General features: G+C 35.9%; 1 pseudogene; it reads left to right on the forward strand.

Annotated features, from left to right (window-relative positions):
• Nucleotides 1-3,259: 3,259 nt before the first annotated feature.
• On the forward strand, nucleotides 3,260-4,887 carry LOC126953406 (52 kDa repressor of the inhibitor of the protein kinase-like; annotated as a pseudogene).
• Nucleotides 4,888-17,825: the final 12,938 nt, after the last annotated feature.

Below are 17,825 nucleotides of genomic sequence, written 5' to 3' on the forward strand. Positions count from 1 at the left end.
GGTCAACTGATCTACAACAAAGTTGCCAAGAACACACACTGGGGAAAGGAGAGTTGCTTCAGCAAATGGTGTTGAAACAACTGGATATTTATATGCAAAATAAACTAGACCCTTATCTCTCACTAGATATAAAAATCAGCTAAAAATAAAGACTTAAATGTAAGACCTCAAACTGTAATACTTCTAGAAGAAAATGGGATAAATGCTTCTTGACATTGACCTAGGCAAAGATTCTTTTTTTTTTTTTTTTGTATGTGACCTCAAAAGCACAAGCAACAAAAGCAAAAATAGACAAATGGAATTACAGCAAAGTAAAAGCTTTTGCACAAGAAAATAATCAACAGAGTGAAGAGACAACCTATTGAATGTGAGAAAATATTTTCAATCCATACCTCTGATAAGGGGTTAAATATTCAAAATACTTAAGAAACTCAAACAATTCAATAGCAAGAATGCAAATAACCCAATTACAAATTACAATTAATAATTGAGTTATTTGATTTCCTTGAGGATTTGGCAAAATACCTAAAATAATTTCTCAAATAAAGATATACAAATGGCCAACAAGTACATGAAAAAAATTGTTAATATCAGTAGTCATCAGGGAAATGCAAATCAAAACTATAATGAGATATTACCTTATACTGTTAGGATGGCTATTATCAAAAGGACAAGAGATAAGTGTTAAGGAGGATATAGAGAAAAGCACCCTTGTACATCATTGGTGGGGGTGTGAATTAGTATAGCTGTATTGGAAAATAGTGTGGAGGTTCTTCAAAAAATTAAAAATAGAGCTATCATATGACTCAGCAATTCCACTTTTGGATGTATCTAGAAAGGAAATGAAATCATTGTGCTGAAGAGGTATCTGCACTCCCATTTGCATGGCAGCATTGTTCATAGTAGCTGAGGCATGGGGAAGACCTAAATGTCATGGATGAATGGATGGATTAGGAAAATGTGGGAAATATACAAAATTTTTAAGATTGAATAATATGCAGTCTTAAAAATGAATGAAATTCTATCATTTGAAATAACATGGATAAAACTAGAGGAAATTGTGCTAAGTGAAATAATCCAGGCACAGAAAGACAAGTACTGCATAATCTCATTTATATGTGGAATTATTAAAGTCAAATTTATAGAAGTAGAATGTATGATGGTAGTTACTAGAGGCTGCAGTGTAGGATAGAGAAGATGTTCAAAGGATACAAATTTTCAGTTAGACAAAATAAAAAGTTCAGTAGAGCTATTGTAAAACATGGTGACTATGGTTAAAAACAATGTATTGCATACTTAAAAATTGCTAAGATAGTAGATTTAAATGGTCTCACCACAAAAAAAATGGTAAATATGTAAAGTAATGGATAGATATGCTCATTAGTTTGATTTAACCATTTTACTATATATATATATCTCTCAAAACATCACATTGTACACCATACATACAATCTTTGTCAATTAAAAATTAATTAAAAGTCAAAAAATGAAAACCAAAATGACCCCCTAAACAAACATACAAACAACAAAGAAATAGCTGACTTTCATATATAACCAGACCACAAACAAATTTTAAGTTTAAAACACCATAGCTAGGGTTTTGTTGGGTTTCGTTTACTATCTAAGAGTCTAGGTCCCAAACTTACATTCCTGCTATTTAGTACATTTGAAATTCCACTATTAGAGATTCATTTGGAATGACAGCCAGGACAGGTTTCAAAGAAGTAAAAAACAAATTTGTAAAATTATTATTGATCTATATGGGATTTTTTTATCTCTTATTTTTGGACTGGTAGAGTGGTTAAGGGGGAAAACATGTTTGTGAAATATAGCCTTCCTCATTTAGCAGTTTAAGTGAACTGGAGGCCAAGGATTACTATTCTCCAAGGAAGCAAATGCCAGTATTTGGAGAGGGAAGTGGGAAGAGGAAAAATCAAACTATTATCCTTCCTAGAAGGTTGCTCAGGCATCCTGCAACAATTGCTGCTTGGCAGGCTGAAGCCAGATATCCTTAAACAGAAGACAACTTTGCATTTCACAATTAGCGATGAAAGCTTACAATACAAACAAATAGAACAAGCAGAGTTAACACAGAGGAAATTTGGGTTTTTTCAAAGTATAAATGTATTTGAATCTTTCTCAGTTTAACAAGGAGATTTAGAAATTTGCTTGCATTTGGAATGGAGAGTTACAGATGGGGACAGAGGAGAAGAAAGAGGTTGTAGAGAATTTGCTTCACAAATTTATCTGTGCAGCTCCACTCATTTTTCTTGGTCAGTGATATATCCAAACTATGGCTAGAATGCACGCAAGCAGGACTGAAGCTGTTAAAGTACCTGCCGAAGAAACTAGTGGATATTCTTAACCATATTTAATCAATACAGAAAAGATACTTGATAAGGTGATATGAGAAAAAATATCATAGACTTTTCAAGAAGATGAATGAGGAATGGCTCTTGGAAATTACATTTCACCTATATGATGCTTTTCTCTTCTTGCCTATAGTTAGGGAAATGTAATGTCTTTTTTCTTTTGTTACCTAGTTCTCTGTCTTCCATTGATCTTCTTTATATCCATAAAGTCTATACTCTTTACCTAATCTATGCCATACATATCACTTTCTTATACTAGGTCTTATTTAATACAAGTAACCTTTGTTCTTTGAATTTACTCAGCTCCTGGATTTATATAACTTGTTTGGATAGTTGTGTTCACATGGTAAAGGATGTTGTGATATCTGAATATCTGAATCTATTTGGTTCCCTTTAGATATGGGATAGTGAGAGGTTTGGATAATGATGAATTTTTCTGAAAACTTATTTGAATCTATGTGAAAATAGAAAATAGAGTTCAACTAGTAATCATTAATTGCAGTTCTGAAGAATTCTTAGTCCTCTTGTCAGCAATTTGTCAGTGCTCATAGTGTGTTTGCCGTGTTATTGGTGGTACTGATGATTTCAAAACAGTGAGCTCAGAGAGAAAACATATCCTACCTGAATAAAGACTGGAATTTAAAAGCAGAAAAGCATGTGTAGCCTGCCCCTCCCTTTGTCACCAGCCAGGCTTCTCTCTCCAGCCAGACAGGCCTGTAGGATACTCTGAGGATGTGGGATGAGGGTCTGGGTCAGCAGGCAGGCAGTGACAAGGTTGAACTTCAGCACTGTCCCCAACTGCAAGGGGAAGAGCAAGGAGTCTTACCTGGCCTTCTTCAGGTTCTTGGGGGTCGGCCAGATGCCAGGAGTGGGTGGAGAATTGTAGCAGAGAAGAGACTTAGAAGATAGAACACTTGATCAACTAAATAAACATTATCAATTATGTGCCAAACAATTTGAGAACTCTGTGATCTGTAGACCTTGTATTTACAGGGTAGTTCTTTGAGATAACGCAATATCCACACAATGTGCTCTTACTAATCATTTAGACAATCCACATAGTAGACACAGAAAATGAATAAAAGAATTGAGTGAAGATGAAATCAGGACATGGAAGGGGCCGGGCGCGGTGGCTCAAGCCTGTAATCCCAGCACTTTGGGAGGCTGAGACGGGCGGATCACGAGGTCAGGAAATCGAGACCATCCTGGCTAACACGGTGAAACCCCGTCTCTACTAAAAAATACAAAAAACTAGCCGGGTGAGGTGGCGGGCGCCTGTAGTCCCAGCTACTTGGGAGGCTGAGGCAGGAGAATGGCGTAAACCCGGGAGGCGGAGCTTGCAGTGAGCTGAGATCTGGCCACTGCACTCCAGCCTGGGTGACAGAGCGAGACTCCATCTCAAAAAAAAAAAAAAAAAAAAAAAAAAAAAAAAAAAAAAAAAAAAAAAAAAAAAAAAGAAGAAAAAAAAAAAGAAATCAGGACATGGAAACAGGAAAAAAAAAATGACCAAACTTCTCAACAGGAAAAGGAAATAACATAAAGAAACTAGTAACAGCAATGCTCAGAATCCCAAGTGCGGAAGGAGTTGAGGACATTGTATCTCTAACCCTTGAAGAGAAGCAAAACAAAGAATACCTAAAATTTCGATTCGAAATTTGTATTCTTACAGGAAAGCAAAACATACCTCTGTATAAATATAAAGCTGATGAAATCCCAGGTCTCTTTGCTCCTGATAACTTCTAAGAACTGCTGGAGTGGCTGATAAATTCTGGCGAAGAGGTCCCGAGAAAGCACTTTGAGACAACTGCAGTTAATGCACTGTTCTGCTAAGAAACCCATCAGAAACAGATGCTAGAGATCTGCGAGAGCTGTATTCAGGTAGAAATGTTCAGGGAAGTGAGAATCTCACTCTTCTTTCCCTTATCACTGTCAATATAGAGGACATAGTGGGGGAAGAGCATCACCTGTGTTGGCGAGGTTTGTCCATGAATCTCATAACCTGAAAGAGGATTTTGTAGGCTTCCCAACTTAGGAAGTTATGCACAAATTTTGGCTGTAAAATTCCACACTGTGGCAACTGAGAAGTGGGGGCTACAAATAGAGTATTGTTACAGGCAGGCTTCCATTCTGTCCACTGAATTTTCTTCTAAAATGAAAGTAGTTGCTTCTAGACTTTTACAAAAATATCCCCAAGATATCTACAGAGGAGATATCTCTCTTCTCCTTATGCCTTAAATATGTGGTTGGTGGAATCACTGACTGTTATGGGGAGTTTCTGTTGCATTGGGAACAATTGAAGTTTGTTCATTTTTTTCTATCAATCAATTACCACAACTGCTTTTAGAACTTGAAATGTAATTTTTTTCTTTTTCTGAAGAGTGAAGAAAGGGGTAAAAAACTGAAGGAAATTTGACATTCACCATGGACAGGAAGGCAGGATGCTTTTGAAATTTTAGTGGGCCTCATGAAAGCACTTGTTTTATGTTTGCATGGTACAAATAGTGACAAATATTAGATGCAATAATAATGCATTTGTACCGTGAAGTACAGTAACAGGTTTTGATTTCATTGTTACCATTGTTGTTCTTTAAAATGTCCTTTTGTTTGTTTGTTTGTTTGTTTTTGTTTTTTACAAGAGACTTTTGGAAAAATCTCTAGGGGCAAACCTCTGAGGTCTTGTCTGCAACCAGTAGCTTGACTGCAATACTGGAGTCACTCAGTAAAGTGATGGAAAAAAAATTGAAGTTTATAATGAGTTTTGGTTTGAGGAAGTCATAATATGACTATCCAATTTGATATTCAAATGAAATTCCCTGAGAAATTCCACAGAATTCAGCAAGGTAACCTGAAATTCCAACTACCCTATGAGAGTTTTTATAAAGAAAAGCCATGTTCGGCCAGGCGCAGTGGCTCACGCCTGTAATCCCAGCACTTTGGAAGGCTGAGGCGGGCGGATCACAAGGTCAGGAGACCGAGACCATCCTGTGAATGGTGAAACTCCATCTCTACTAAAAATACAAAAAATTAGCCAGGCATGGTGGCGGGAGTCTATAGTCCCAGCTACTCGGGAGGCTGAGGCAGGAGAATGGCGTAAACCCGGGAGGCGGAGCTTGCGGTGAGCCGAGATCGCACCACTGCACTCCAGCCTGGGCGACAGAGCGAGACTCCACCTCCAAAAAAAAAAAAAAAAAAAAAAGAAAAAGAAAACGCATGTTCAACAGTGGAGTACATTATTCAGGAACTTAAAGGTGGGTTTTCAGAACAGCACCTCAAAGCTCGTAAATGCTTATCTCTGTTACCCTCAGTCACAGGTCAGCTCAAATTTTATACATTAGAGGAACACTATACTGGCGTGTGTAGAAGTGACTTACCCCGTCCCAATATGCTCTCAGCCAAACTGCATTGTTGAAGAATCAAATGGAAAGGCAGAGGGAAAAATATAGAGCTTCCATCCACCATTTATGAAACTCTCCACTTGACTAAATCAAGATTTTACTAATGTGTATGCGTTGCTGAAGGTCCTGTGTATTCTTCCTGTGATAAAAGTTGAGAATTAGTGGTATGAAAATGGACAAAGCATCTCAAAACATACTTGAGGAAACCTTCGACAGACCAAAGGTCGAGTAACTTGGCTTTGCTTAACATACATTTTGATCTAAAGCATGTTCTGGATTTAATGGTGGACACATATATCAAACATTATCCCACTAAGTCAGAATTCCCCACAGATAATTCAAAAATCATTACAGATACTTAAAAGCTTCTTTAAATGGACTTCATCTTACATTTGATATTTGGAAGGAAAGCTGTAAGGTGTATGCAGGTCACTCAGTCACTGAATATCTTTGCCTATAGGCCTCCCATTGAATACATTAATTACTGATAATCTTACTATTTAAATGGCTCCTGTTTGAAATCTGATGCTTTGAGGACCTATTTTTTCTTCCAGAAGCTAGCATTGAAAACACCCTGTTTTATTTCTGCATGATCTCTGCTACTGGCACTCTGGAATTGTTTTAGTTAAGGCATTTTAGGTATAACATTTATTATCACTTTGGATTTGATTGTTGGATATTGAGTTATCAATTATTTGAAGAAATATATTTTGAGGAGGTGTAGGAGTAAGGAGTACATCTTATAATATGTTAAAATAAACCTTATAATTGACCTTGGACTAAGAAGAGTTTCAGGTATGTTGTTAAAACTCTGTAATTGACAGTTAAAGAATGACCAGAGTGAGAAGCTTGTGAGATCAAGAAACAAGGACTTTAGAGCAGGTTTTGTCTTAGTAAATGAACTTAAAGGAACAAGTTACAGTTGAAGTTTGAATGGAAAAGCCTGCTGTTGTTGTTCCACATTTGGCTGTTACTGTTTATATTTCTTTGTTGAAACTACATCATCATATGCTTTTTAACAGGAGTATGTAGAACACTTTATGGTCAAGGCAGGATCAGAGGCCGTGAATACTGACAACTGACTTGTATGTTTTCTTCTGTCTTTTTCCATGACTGTATCTTCTGCCTCATCTTGATTTGTAAACAAAAGCTGGCAAACTACAAAAATAAGTGTTTTGTATTTTATCTAGAAATATTACAGAAAATATTGCTATTTTTGGTGAGGAAAATCAATTTTGTATAATTTATTTTAGTCTAAATAAAATGTAAATTTTGTTTAAAAAAGAAAAATATTCTGTATATTGTTTTTTATTATATATATGTGTGTAGAAAGTGACATTTCTTTTATTTCACCAAATAGATTCAATTAAATTAAACTGTTTTCTTCCTATTTGAAAAATGGCAAGTGGGAATGTCAAAAAGAGAGAGAGCGCGCCAAGCCTTCTTTATGTGCTTGTGAAATTTTTATTGAACAAGCCCATCAGGAATTTCCTTGGCAGTGTTTTGGCACATTATCTTCCCTACCCACTTCTCCTGAAAATCATCTACAAATACATCTATAACTGCATTGCTGATTCAGAAAAAGAAGTCAAATAAATCCTCAAAAGGGAAATATATAGTGAGGATCATGAATCTAGAGTTGGGCGAGCAAGATTCAACTCCCTGACTGTTCTAAGGAACTCCATTTATCCATGTTTTGTTCCATGAACTTCATTTATATGGCTGTCTAGGACTATAGAGTCAAAAGACAAAGCCTAGGTCCTGCTGTGTCAGAAGTTTAACAAGAGAACCTCTGCATAAAGTCAGACCAGCGATAGTTACACTGTCTGTAAAATAATCAACAAGGAATAATTACTCTTTGCAGAGGTTCTGGGTTCAAGGGTAAAATATAATATCTCTTGAGACAATCTAACTATAACTCTTGTGAGATTTGCGGTCAAACCAAAGATCCATCCTACTGAAACTGAAGATGATCAAAGATAAAAAAGAAAATCTTAGAAGCACCCAGAGGGAAAAGACAGATTAAATACTGAAAACAACATTTAGATCAGCCAAATATTTCTCATCCTCAATAACGGAGCCAAAAAATAGCAAAATAACATTTTCAAAATGTGATACAAAAATAAATCTTAACCTAGAACAGTATAACCAAGGAAGAGGGAGATAAAAAGGCATTTTCAGTGAGAGCTAAAAAGAGAGTTTATTACTAATAGTTTCTTACTGAAAGATTTTCTAAAGGATACACTCTGAAAGACTAGAAAATAATTCCACAATGAATATCTGTAATTAAAAAAGGAAAGAGTTACCAGAATATGTGATAAAAATGGATAAATTACCACAAATGTTGTTTGAAAAACCAAAAGCAATAAAATATGATTTGTGAAATAATAAAAATAACTAAAATAGTGGAGCATAATAGCATGTAAGTCAATGCTTAGATGTTAAAATTAAATTATTTTGTTTGAGAGGATAAAAATAATAGTCTTTGAAGAGTTAAATATGCTTCTAACATTTTAGGGTAAACACTAAGAGTAACTTTCAAATTCACAGAGAGAAAAAAATGGGATAGGAAGAAAGTTCTCAATCAATTCAAATAAATGGAAGAAAGCAGGAGGACATGTACACGTATTACAATTTGCCAAGCATTATGGCTCCTCTTGTTGTTGACAATTATACTTCTCCACCACCTTGATGTCAGATTTATTCCTGTAATTTGCTCTGACCAATGGAATGTTACTGAGGAAGCTTTCTGGGCCAGGTAATGATTTGGCATCTTCCTTCTACCTCTGCTGTGAGACTGGTAGAGGCTGCTTCTGAGTCCTGGAGGTAAGGTAAGTGGAGAGACTGTGCATGGACTTACAAAGTGAGTGTGAAACACATCTTTGTAGTGGCAGGCCCCTGCGATTTTAAAGATTAATTGTTGCCAGAAGTACAATCTATCCTATCCTGACTGATAAGGGAGGAAAATCTTTCATAACGATCTTTGGAGCTAATAGCTGTGTGACTTTGGGCAAGTCACTTCACCTTTCTGGGTCTTTATTTCCTCTTCAGTGAAATGATGTATTGTATAGACAGAAAAATCTCTTGAAGATATAAGGGAAAAAGAAAAAGCAGAAAATATGTTCCAATTTATGTAAATAAAACCTTCAAAACCATAACCATTTCAAATCATACGTGTGCATATCTGCATCTATACCTACCTGTTTGTAAATGTAGAATAATAAATCCAGATGGATACAAACTGAATTGTTGACAGAGATTATTACTAGAAGGGGTGGGAGGCTTGAAGGAAGATAAAGAAGGATGTAATTTTTAATTCTATTAATTTATTATTTGAACAGTTCATACTTGATTTTTACATATTCAGTATAATTTCTTTCACAAAGTGCAGTAAAATGAATGTTGGTTAAAAAACAGCGATCCATAGTGATGAATGCATGAGAAAGAGAAATATATCTTTCAGGTAATATCAATTGTTGGATGTTAAAGTTATATTATTTCATTCGAGAGGATAAAAACAGTTAATCTTTGAAGAGTTAAATATGTCCCTAAAATATTAGGGACATAATTAGGGTGAACACTAAGAGTAACTTTCAAATTCATAGAAAGAAAAAATAAATGAAATAGGAAAAAAATTCTCAATCAATTCAAACAAATGGAAGAAAGAAGGAGGATGTGCACAACATGTATCACAATTTGCCGAGCATTATGGCTCCTCCAATTAAATGTTTCCCTAAGTATTTTGTACCTTCAGGGTTATACTGATATAAATGAAGAATTGAATGGCTATTTTGAGACACTTTGTTTTATTGCTTTTTTCAATCATATTTTTCTGAAAAATAGTTTCAGAAAAAATAGTATTACGCTGAACTTCTTACATTTTTTTTCCTTTGCCCACCTTTTTAAAAAATATTTTTTTCCAGTACAATGTTTTAATTAATTAATTAATTAATTTTTTATACTTTTAGTTCTAGGGTACATGTGCGCAACATGCAGGTTTGTTACGTATGTATACATGTGCCATGCTGGTGTGCTGCACCCATTAACTCATCATTTACATTAGGTATATCTCCTAATGCTATCCCTCCCCCCTCCCCCGTCCCTGCAATAGGACCCAGTGTGTGATGCTCCCCTTCCTGTGTCCTTAAGAAGTCATTCCTTCCCAAAGCTCAAGTTGATTGAACTTGAGACTTAACCAACAATTGAGCAATTTGAAATTAAGATTCTAGTGTCCAGAGTTGACAATATCTACTTTTTAAAAAGTTCAAGTAAAGTCTTATTTCTGTCTTATGTACTGTCGGTTATACATGTACAAAAGTGTTTCATGTCCAGAGTGCTTGTGAAGACACATGCTCATATAGAAACTGTAGCTAGCAGTTGCACTGTTACTGTAAATTTTGGGAAAGGAAGGCTGAGAATCTTGTAGATAGAAGTGTGAATGTTCTAGGGTGGCTGACTGACATACTGTCTTTGAGGAATATTGGAAGAAAATATATAACCCTATTTCACACAAACAGCATTATGGTCAGTAGGAAACATTTTGAATTTAGTACAAACATGGCAAAGGATTATCAGGGTATATTTGTGCTAAAAATATCACAATTAATTCAGTATACATTTGGCTAGTGCCCACTATATTTCAGAGTAGTTCTGAAATTGTAGAAATTATTATGATGTGGTACCTGCTCTTAAGGAACCTATAGTTTAGGAGAAAAAGCACTCCTAGTGAAATAGTTGTAATTATAATAATCTGGTTCATACTCAATTTAAAAAATTTAACTTGTCTTTTGAAATAAAAATGTAAAGTTCACCTAGGAGGAAGTCATCATATAATTAAAAGACAAGATCTAATTTTTAATTTTATAGCATTGTAATTTTTATATATATATATATATATATATTTTTTTTTTTTTTTTTTTTTGAGACAGAGTCTCGCTTTGTCACCCAGGCAATCTCAGCTCATTGCAACCTCTGCTTCCTAAGTTCAAGCGATTCTCCTGCCTTAGCCTCCAGAATAGCTGTGACTACAGGAGTGTGCTACCATGCCTGGCCAATTTTTGTATTTTTAGTAGAGACAAGGTTTCGCCATGATGGCCAGACTGGTCTCGACCTCCTGGTCCCAGGTAATCCACATGGCCAGACTGGTCTCGACCTCCTGGTCCCAGGTAATCCAACCACCTCCTCCTCCCAAAGGGCTGGGATTGCAGGAGTGAGCCACCATGCCCAGCCTACAATTTTAATAGTATAATTCTACATATATCCAAAGTCATCATGATTTCAGAAAGAGCAAAATAGAACTGAAAGACTGTCATAATTTTTTTAGTTATCTCTATAAATGAGTTTATGCATTCTAAACCAATCACAGAAAAAAGGAAAAAAAATGAAACAGAGAATGTATCTCTGCCTCTTGATATGACTTCCCTATAGCTATTTTCATGGCCTAAGTCAATTAAGTGCTGGCCTAAGGATTGTGTGCCTTCAGGGCTATACTGATATGAATGAAGAAGTGAATGGCTATTTTGAGACACTTTGTTTTTTACTTTCTTTGATCATATTTTTCTGAAAAAAATAATTTCAGAAAAAATAGTCTCATTCTGCTGAACTGCTTACTTCTTAAGTAATTCCTTCCAAAAACTTTTCAACATTGTGAGGATCATATATTTACTTAGAAGAATAATTTTTATGAAAGTGATGGAAAAATGCTTCAATGAGTTTACATTTCAGATACTTTTCTGAAATGAACACTGATCAAAGCCTTTTTGAAATTATGACAAATTGAGAAGTCTTCTCGGTCTTGACTATTGATAATTGAGTTTCTCTGGTGATACACAGAAGTGGAAAGAGGAAAGCAGGTATTTAAAATGCATGTACATATAAAGATAATACAGTATAAGGGAATGAGCTGTGAACTGAGAACAGAAGATAGGTAAGTTACTCTCACTTACTAGCTGTGTGCTTGGAAAAGTCAGTTAACAATGCTAAACCTCATAATTGAAATGGGGAAAGTGTCGATTTGGGGTCTCAACGAAAGAGAAGTCACACTGATGAATTATTGATAGAAGTATGGTCAGGGTTAAGAGAATTAATAACAGATATCAACACATCTAAGTCCTAAATATCATGGAAGCTGTTACCACACTAGGCTTGAAAATTCAAAGGGAAAAAAGTGTCACTAGAGCCTGGTGAGAATAGGAGCCACTGAGGAGGGGGACTCCCATCAGATGCTGAGGCCATAGATGGATACAGCACTGCAAGAACTGTGGTACCGACATAGTGAGGGAGCTGGGGAAGAATTATTCCTCCTCCTGCCTTCTGATTTCCCAGTCATTCCTCCCATTGGCTGAATCCAAGTAGGAGCTAGCTCAGATGGTATAATCAGTAGAGTTCATTCTTTTGGGTCACAGGAAACTGAGAAGGGTAGACATTGAATGTTGTGGGAGAGGTTAATACGGAACATCAGGAGAAGGATATTAACGTCTGTTACTCATAATTGGTTCAAATTTAAGTGAGATTTTGTACATTAAAGTTCTTTGTGAACCATGATAGTGCTGGCAAAGTCAGATGAGATGCTAATACATTTAATCAGTTTATAAATCCCTCCACTACCATTAATGAATAGCTGGAGGGACTGTACTGTCCCTTCTCCAGAGACAAAAGTGTTATACTCTTTTCCTACTTTTCTTCTTCAAGGCTGCCCTTGAGATTTTTTTTGAGCACATTATTTTATTGGATAAAAATATTGAGTGTGGGAAGAAGGTTACAGCTTACACTGTGATTTGTCCTAGCAATCACACACCATAGTCCAGAAATGACCCTAATTGTAAATGGATTTTTTCACAAAGTATCTATCAGTTATATTGCATTTTCTTCCTCTAATGCTTCTGAAAAGTACATTTTACAATGAAATAACCTCATGATATGTTATTTATCATCAATTTTGTTCTGCTGTAAATTTTGTTCAGCTTAATAAAGGTTTATATTTCATAAAAGCCAGTAGAATCATAGCATGAGAAAAATGTTAATCTGACAGAAATACTTTATTGTCAGAGTTTCCTCATGTGAATCACAGACACTCTCCGTTATTTTTCTGCCAGATGTGCCATGGCAAACCTGCTGGATCCTTGCAAAAACCCTAATTAGTGTCTTACTCCCATCAAAGCCATTTTCTGGGATGTTGCATATGCTACTTTGAGACCCAGTGCATAATAGCACAGTGACTTTTGTACTAATAATAAGTGAGTCAATAAACTGTCACATTCTGTGTTGGCCAAAGAATGAGAGCTAATCTTCTATTTAGTTTCCAAGATTCCATTTTGTGTGAACAAAATGTACTTAAATCATAAAGTTACTTTATTGTGAACACTTCCTCTTTTTATTTACTTCTGTTCTCCCCTGCATCTGTTTTCATGGGCCTAAGTCCTAGACCATGATCTGTGATCTAAATTAGCCCCTTAATTTCTTCTTTGGATTCCTAAAATCTTAATTTGAATGTTGCACTGTTAATGTGAATGTTACATTTTAACTGATATAATGTCAGTTAAAATGCTCTAGGCTGCAAGTACAAACTCCCCAATTAATGGTGACTTAAACTATTATCTCAAATAATAAGAAATCCAGGGGAGGGTGATTTGAGGGCTGCTTCAATAACTAAGTTAAATAATCAGATACCCACATGCATTTTACATTTTCCCTTTTTGCTATTTGTGTAGGTTATAGCTCTTTTCATTCTCACAGATGGCAATAGCAGCTCTGAGGCACACACACAAATATATATATACATATATATACACATATATATGTGTGTGTATATATATATATTATCCAGAAGAAAACCTTATTTGATACACTCCCAGTATATTTTTTTCCCTATGTCTCATTGGCTAAAACTGGGGGTCATATAATCACTGTTAATCTAATCACTTGCAAAGGAGTTTTGGATTTTTGTGACTGGCTAAGATGAATTATAATCTACCAAGGGATACCTACCTTCCATAAGAACAAGGCTACAGATTACTGGACAAAATCACTGCAGGAAGATGGGGACGATCATTGTTGAGTAGTCAGAGTGGTGTTAGACGTAAGTGATATTTGTTGCCCTGTGGCTTTCCATTGCTATAATCCCTTTTTCATGAATTTTGTCTCATTCAATTATCTGTCCACATGGAACTAGTTTCACTCTTCCTGTCAAAGTAGTCTTTAATCTGATGGGAGCCATCCACTTCTACCTGTGATTCTGAATATAAATTCTTAGACCAGCATTAGGAAAGAATAGTCAAGAATTGAAGTACATTAAGAGTTAGAAGTATCTTCTCCTCCCCCAGAAAATACGACTAAATCCACTGCTTTGGCAGCTATTGAAGGCTTCTTTTCTGTTTCCCTCTCATTTATATATATATAAATGCATATATAAAAATGTATACATTTATATATAATATATAAATATATAATATATAAATATATGTGTGTGTATATATATATACGTTTTGTACACACACACACACACACACACACAAAATTTTTTTTTTTTTTTTTTTTTTTGAGATGAAGTCTTGCTCTGTCACCCAGGCTGGAATGCAGTGCAGTGGCGCAATCTCGGCTCACTGCAAGCTCTGCCTCCCGGGTTCATGCCATTCTCCGGCCTCAGCTTCCCGAGTAGCTGGGACTACAGGCGCCTGCCACCACGCCCGGCTAATTTTTTTTTATTTTTACTAGAGACAGGGTTTCACTGTGTTAACCAGGATGGTCTCGATCTCCTGACCTCGTGATCCTCCCGCCTGGGTCTCCTAAAGTGCTGGGATTACAGGCGTGAGCCACCACGCCTGGCCTGATATTTCTTTTTTGATTTACTATATCATAGAGACTGGAAAGTAAACTTCATTTCCTTATGACAGTGGATGATCATGGAACACATTTCTGGCAGGTAGTTGTGAGTCCAAGTATTTGAGGAAGTCTTGCTATCCTTAATGAGAAGGCAAAACTTTGCTAGTACAGTTGGCTTTACTTATCTGCAGGTTCTGTATATGCACATTCAACCAACTACCAATCAATGATATTCAGAGGCCAGGCACCGTGGCTCATGCCTGTAATCCTAGTACTTTGGAAAGCCAAGGTGGGTGGATCACTTGAGCCCAGAAATTCAAGACAAGCCTGGGCAACATGTTGAAACCCCATCTCTACAAAAAATACACAAAGTAGCCAGGCATGGTGACTGGCATGCCCCTGTAGTCCCTGCTACTCTGGAGGATAAGGTGGGAGGATCATCTGATCCTGAGGAGGTTAAGGCTGCAGTGAGCCAAGATTGAGCCGCTGGTCTCCAGGTGTCAACAGAGAGAAGCCCTGTCTCAAAGACAATTAAAAACAAACAAACAAAAATGTTTGAAAAAAACCAATAAGACACACCAATACAATAATAAAAAATATCACAAGTAAAAAGAACAATACAGTATAAGAACTAGTTACTTAAAGTATACTGGAGGATGTATGTAGGTTACATGCAAATACAATATCATGTTATATAAGGGACTTGAGCATTCGTGGATTTGGTATCTGTGGGGGATACTGGAGCCAATCCCGCTGCAGATACTGAGGGATGGCTGTATATAGTGACTGTATGAGTCTTTTGTCCTTGCTCCTTTATTCTGCTCAGATGCCAATGCATGACTGGAAATGCAGCAGCCAGCTTGCAATTTAAGGTCAAAAGGCCCTGCTAAGGTTGGCAAAACTGGAAAAAGAGTTGAATGAGTCCCTGGAGATGTCATTGAGCCTCCTTCCTAGCCTTGGATTGCTGAAAAGTGATTAAAAATCAGATAAGCAAACAGTAAAAAATTGTGTCATTATTTAAGTTATTTTTTAAGTCTTTTAGGCAGTAGAACAAAGTTCCCAATGGATATATTAGTGGTTGAGTCTATCTGTTTACTTACTTAGTTTTGTTGAGCTAGTTGTGTTTTCCTGAAATCCTAGGAAACATGCTCCTATTTTCAAAGCTTGGTCCATTATTTCATCACACTGGAACCAAATTTAATGGTTTTTAAAATGCAATTTTTGGAGAGCTGATTGGTCATTTCTCTTTTCAAAATACTTCTAAGATAAATGGCATCCAAGGTCTCCACCTTGTCACCCCTGCTTTAGTGTCCAGATTTATATCCTACCTTCTTGCTACTTACACTGCAGTCATGCACAGTTAGCTTCCAGTAACCATAAGCACTATTTTCCTACCTGCTGCTTTTCTTATTCATGGTCTTTTCTTTGCTTAAAACATATTTCAGTGTTTTCTCTGTTGAAATTTTTTCCATCTTTATTACTTTATTCAGATGAAGAAGGCTTTTAGTGCCTAGGAGAATATCCTGCTCATAGTAAGTACCAAGTAAGTGTTAGCTATAATTAGCTCTCCTTCCCTTGCATTATGTAAAACATACATTAATTAAATATAAGTTGTGCTGTTTTAAATAGTTACTTTCATATATAATTACTTTCCCCAGATGATTTTAAACTAAGGGTAGACTTGACCTGCATTGTAAGTGTTCAGTTGATAAACTATACTCTACTTAGGTCATTTGAATTGGGTGACATAAATACTCTGAATTCTTCCCTTAAGAGAATAATTAAAATTAAAATTAATCCATGATGTAGGAATCACAAGCACATTGGAAATGCAATGATGATTCTTATACCACTTTTCACACAAATACATGTAAATATCCATAATTTAGTTTCATGCAGGACATCTTTATGATTATATTTTCTTGGACTCTTTCTAATTCTATTTATTTTTCTTTCAAAACTTAATGCATTACATACTATTTTTTGGTTCTTCACTATAAAATATATCTATTCTAAGGTCCCTGAAATAATAGATAGCAAATTGTCAATATAATAAAAGTGATAATAACCAGCTCCTGGCACTGGCAGACCACTTGTGGGAAAAATACATTAATACATTAACTAATTGAAGGTAATGTGTAGATTAATAACAATGCTATTTTTTGTATTAATAAGATAGTACTAAATGACCATCAGTAACATGAAAGAGAGACTTTCAGGAGAAATAATGCCTTTGCTTTTAATTCCATTTCTATATCTGTGCCTGTATCTGGTACCCAATATGCACAATTAGCTAAAGCTATTTGGGTAAGATATTTCTTCATTAGAGAGAGAATTTTTTTTTTCTTATATGGTGATGAAGGTCATCATCTTGATCTACTGATGCATTTCTTTTATAGATCAATAGTGAGGATTAAAGAAGAGCAAATACTTTTTTTAACTTGTTAATATGAGCATAATACATATATGTGCTTTTTCATGCATACTGTTTCGTAAGTGGCAAGATACCAGCTTTGCACTGTTTATGTTTGGAAGTGGTGATGTAAAAGTTTAGACTGAACTATAAATGTATTTTGCTCTAGTTTTCCTGGGATTGAACAGCATATATATGTAAAACGTGGTTCAGGTAGATCATGACAGTGGAATATTTTGCTTATCTGTGTGAAACTCATGATCTATGGTGAGGATTGCTCAGGACTTAACATAATTCTAGATCTTCCAAGATAGCACCGGAATGCTGTTCTCCAGAAGATGGTTCTGTTCCATTCCTAATAGTTTTGTATTCATACTGCCCACTGCCCATCCTTTTCAGCATTGTGTAAATCTCTGCTGTTAACCTTTCTTGGGAGCTATGTAGCAAGTGAAAACCCAGATGCTGATGTGACACTGAAATAAGAGAATTCCTAATTCACCCTTCCAACATCCTGGTTCTCTAATGAGCAGTATTCACTTCTTCAAGGCTCCTTGCTTGGTTTTCATTTGTTGTTTTGTGAAGCACTTAAATTATTTGTTGTACTGCCTCCCATGCCACCCCTTCACCCACGAATAAAATCTTGCTCTTACCCCAAACCATTTGATGTAGGCCTCAGAATCCTAATAGTCCCTTTCTGAGACTGGATGGCTGGTACCGTTGCACATTATCCACTCTCCCAATAGTTAGACTATGGGTCTGGGTGAAACTATGTCATCAAACTTTTTATATTTTATGCCAAACGATTTCAAGTAGGTCTTCTGATTC

The sequence above is a fragment of the Macaca thibetana genome, chromosome 4 (assembly GCF_024542745.1).
Source record: "Macaca thibetana thibetana isolate TM-01 chromosome 4, ASM2454274v1, whole genome shotgun sequence".
In the NCBI taxonomy this organism is placed as follows: domain Eukaryota; kingdom Metazoa; phylum Chordata; class Mammalia; order Primates; family Cercopithecidae; genus Macaca; species Macaca thibetana.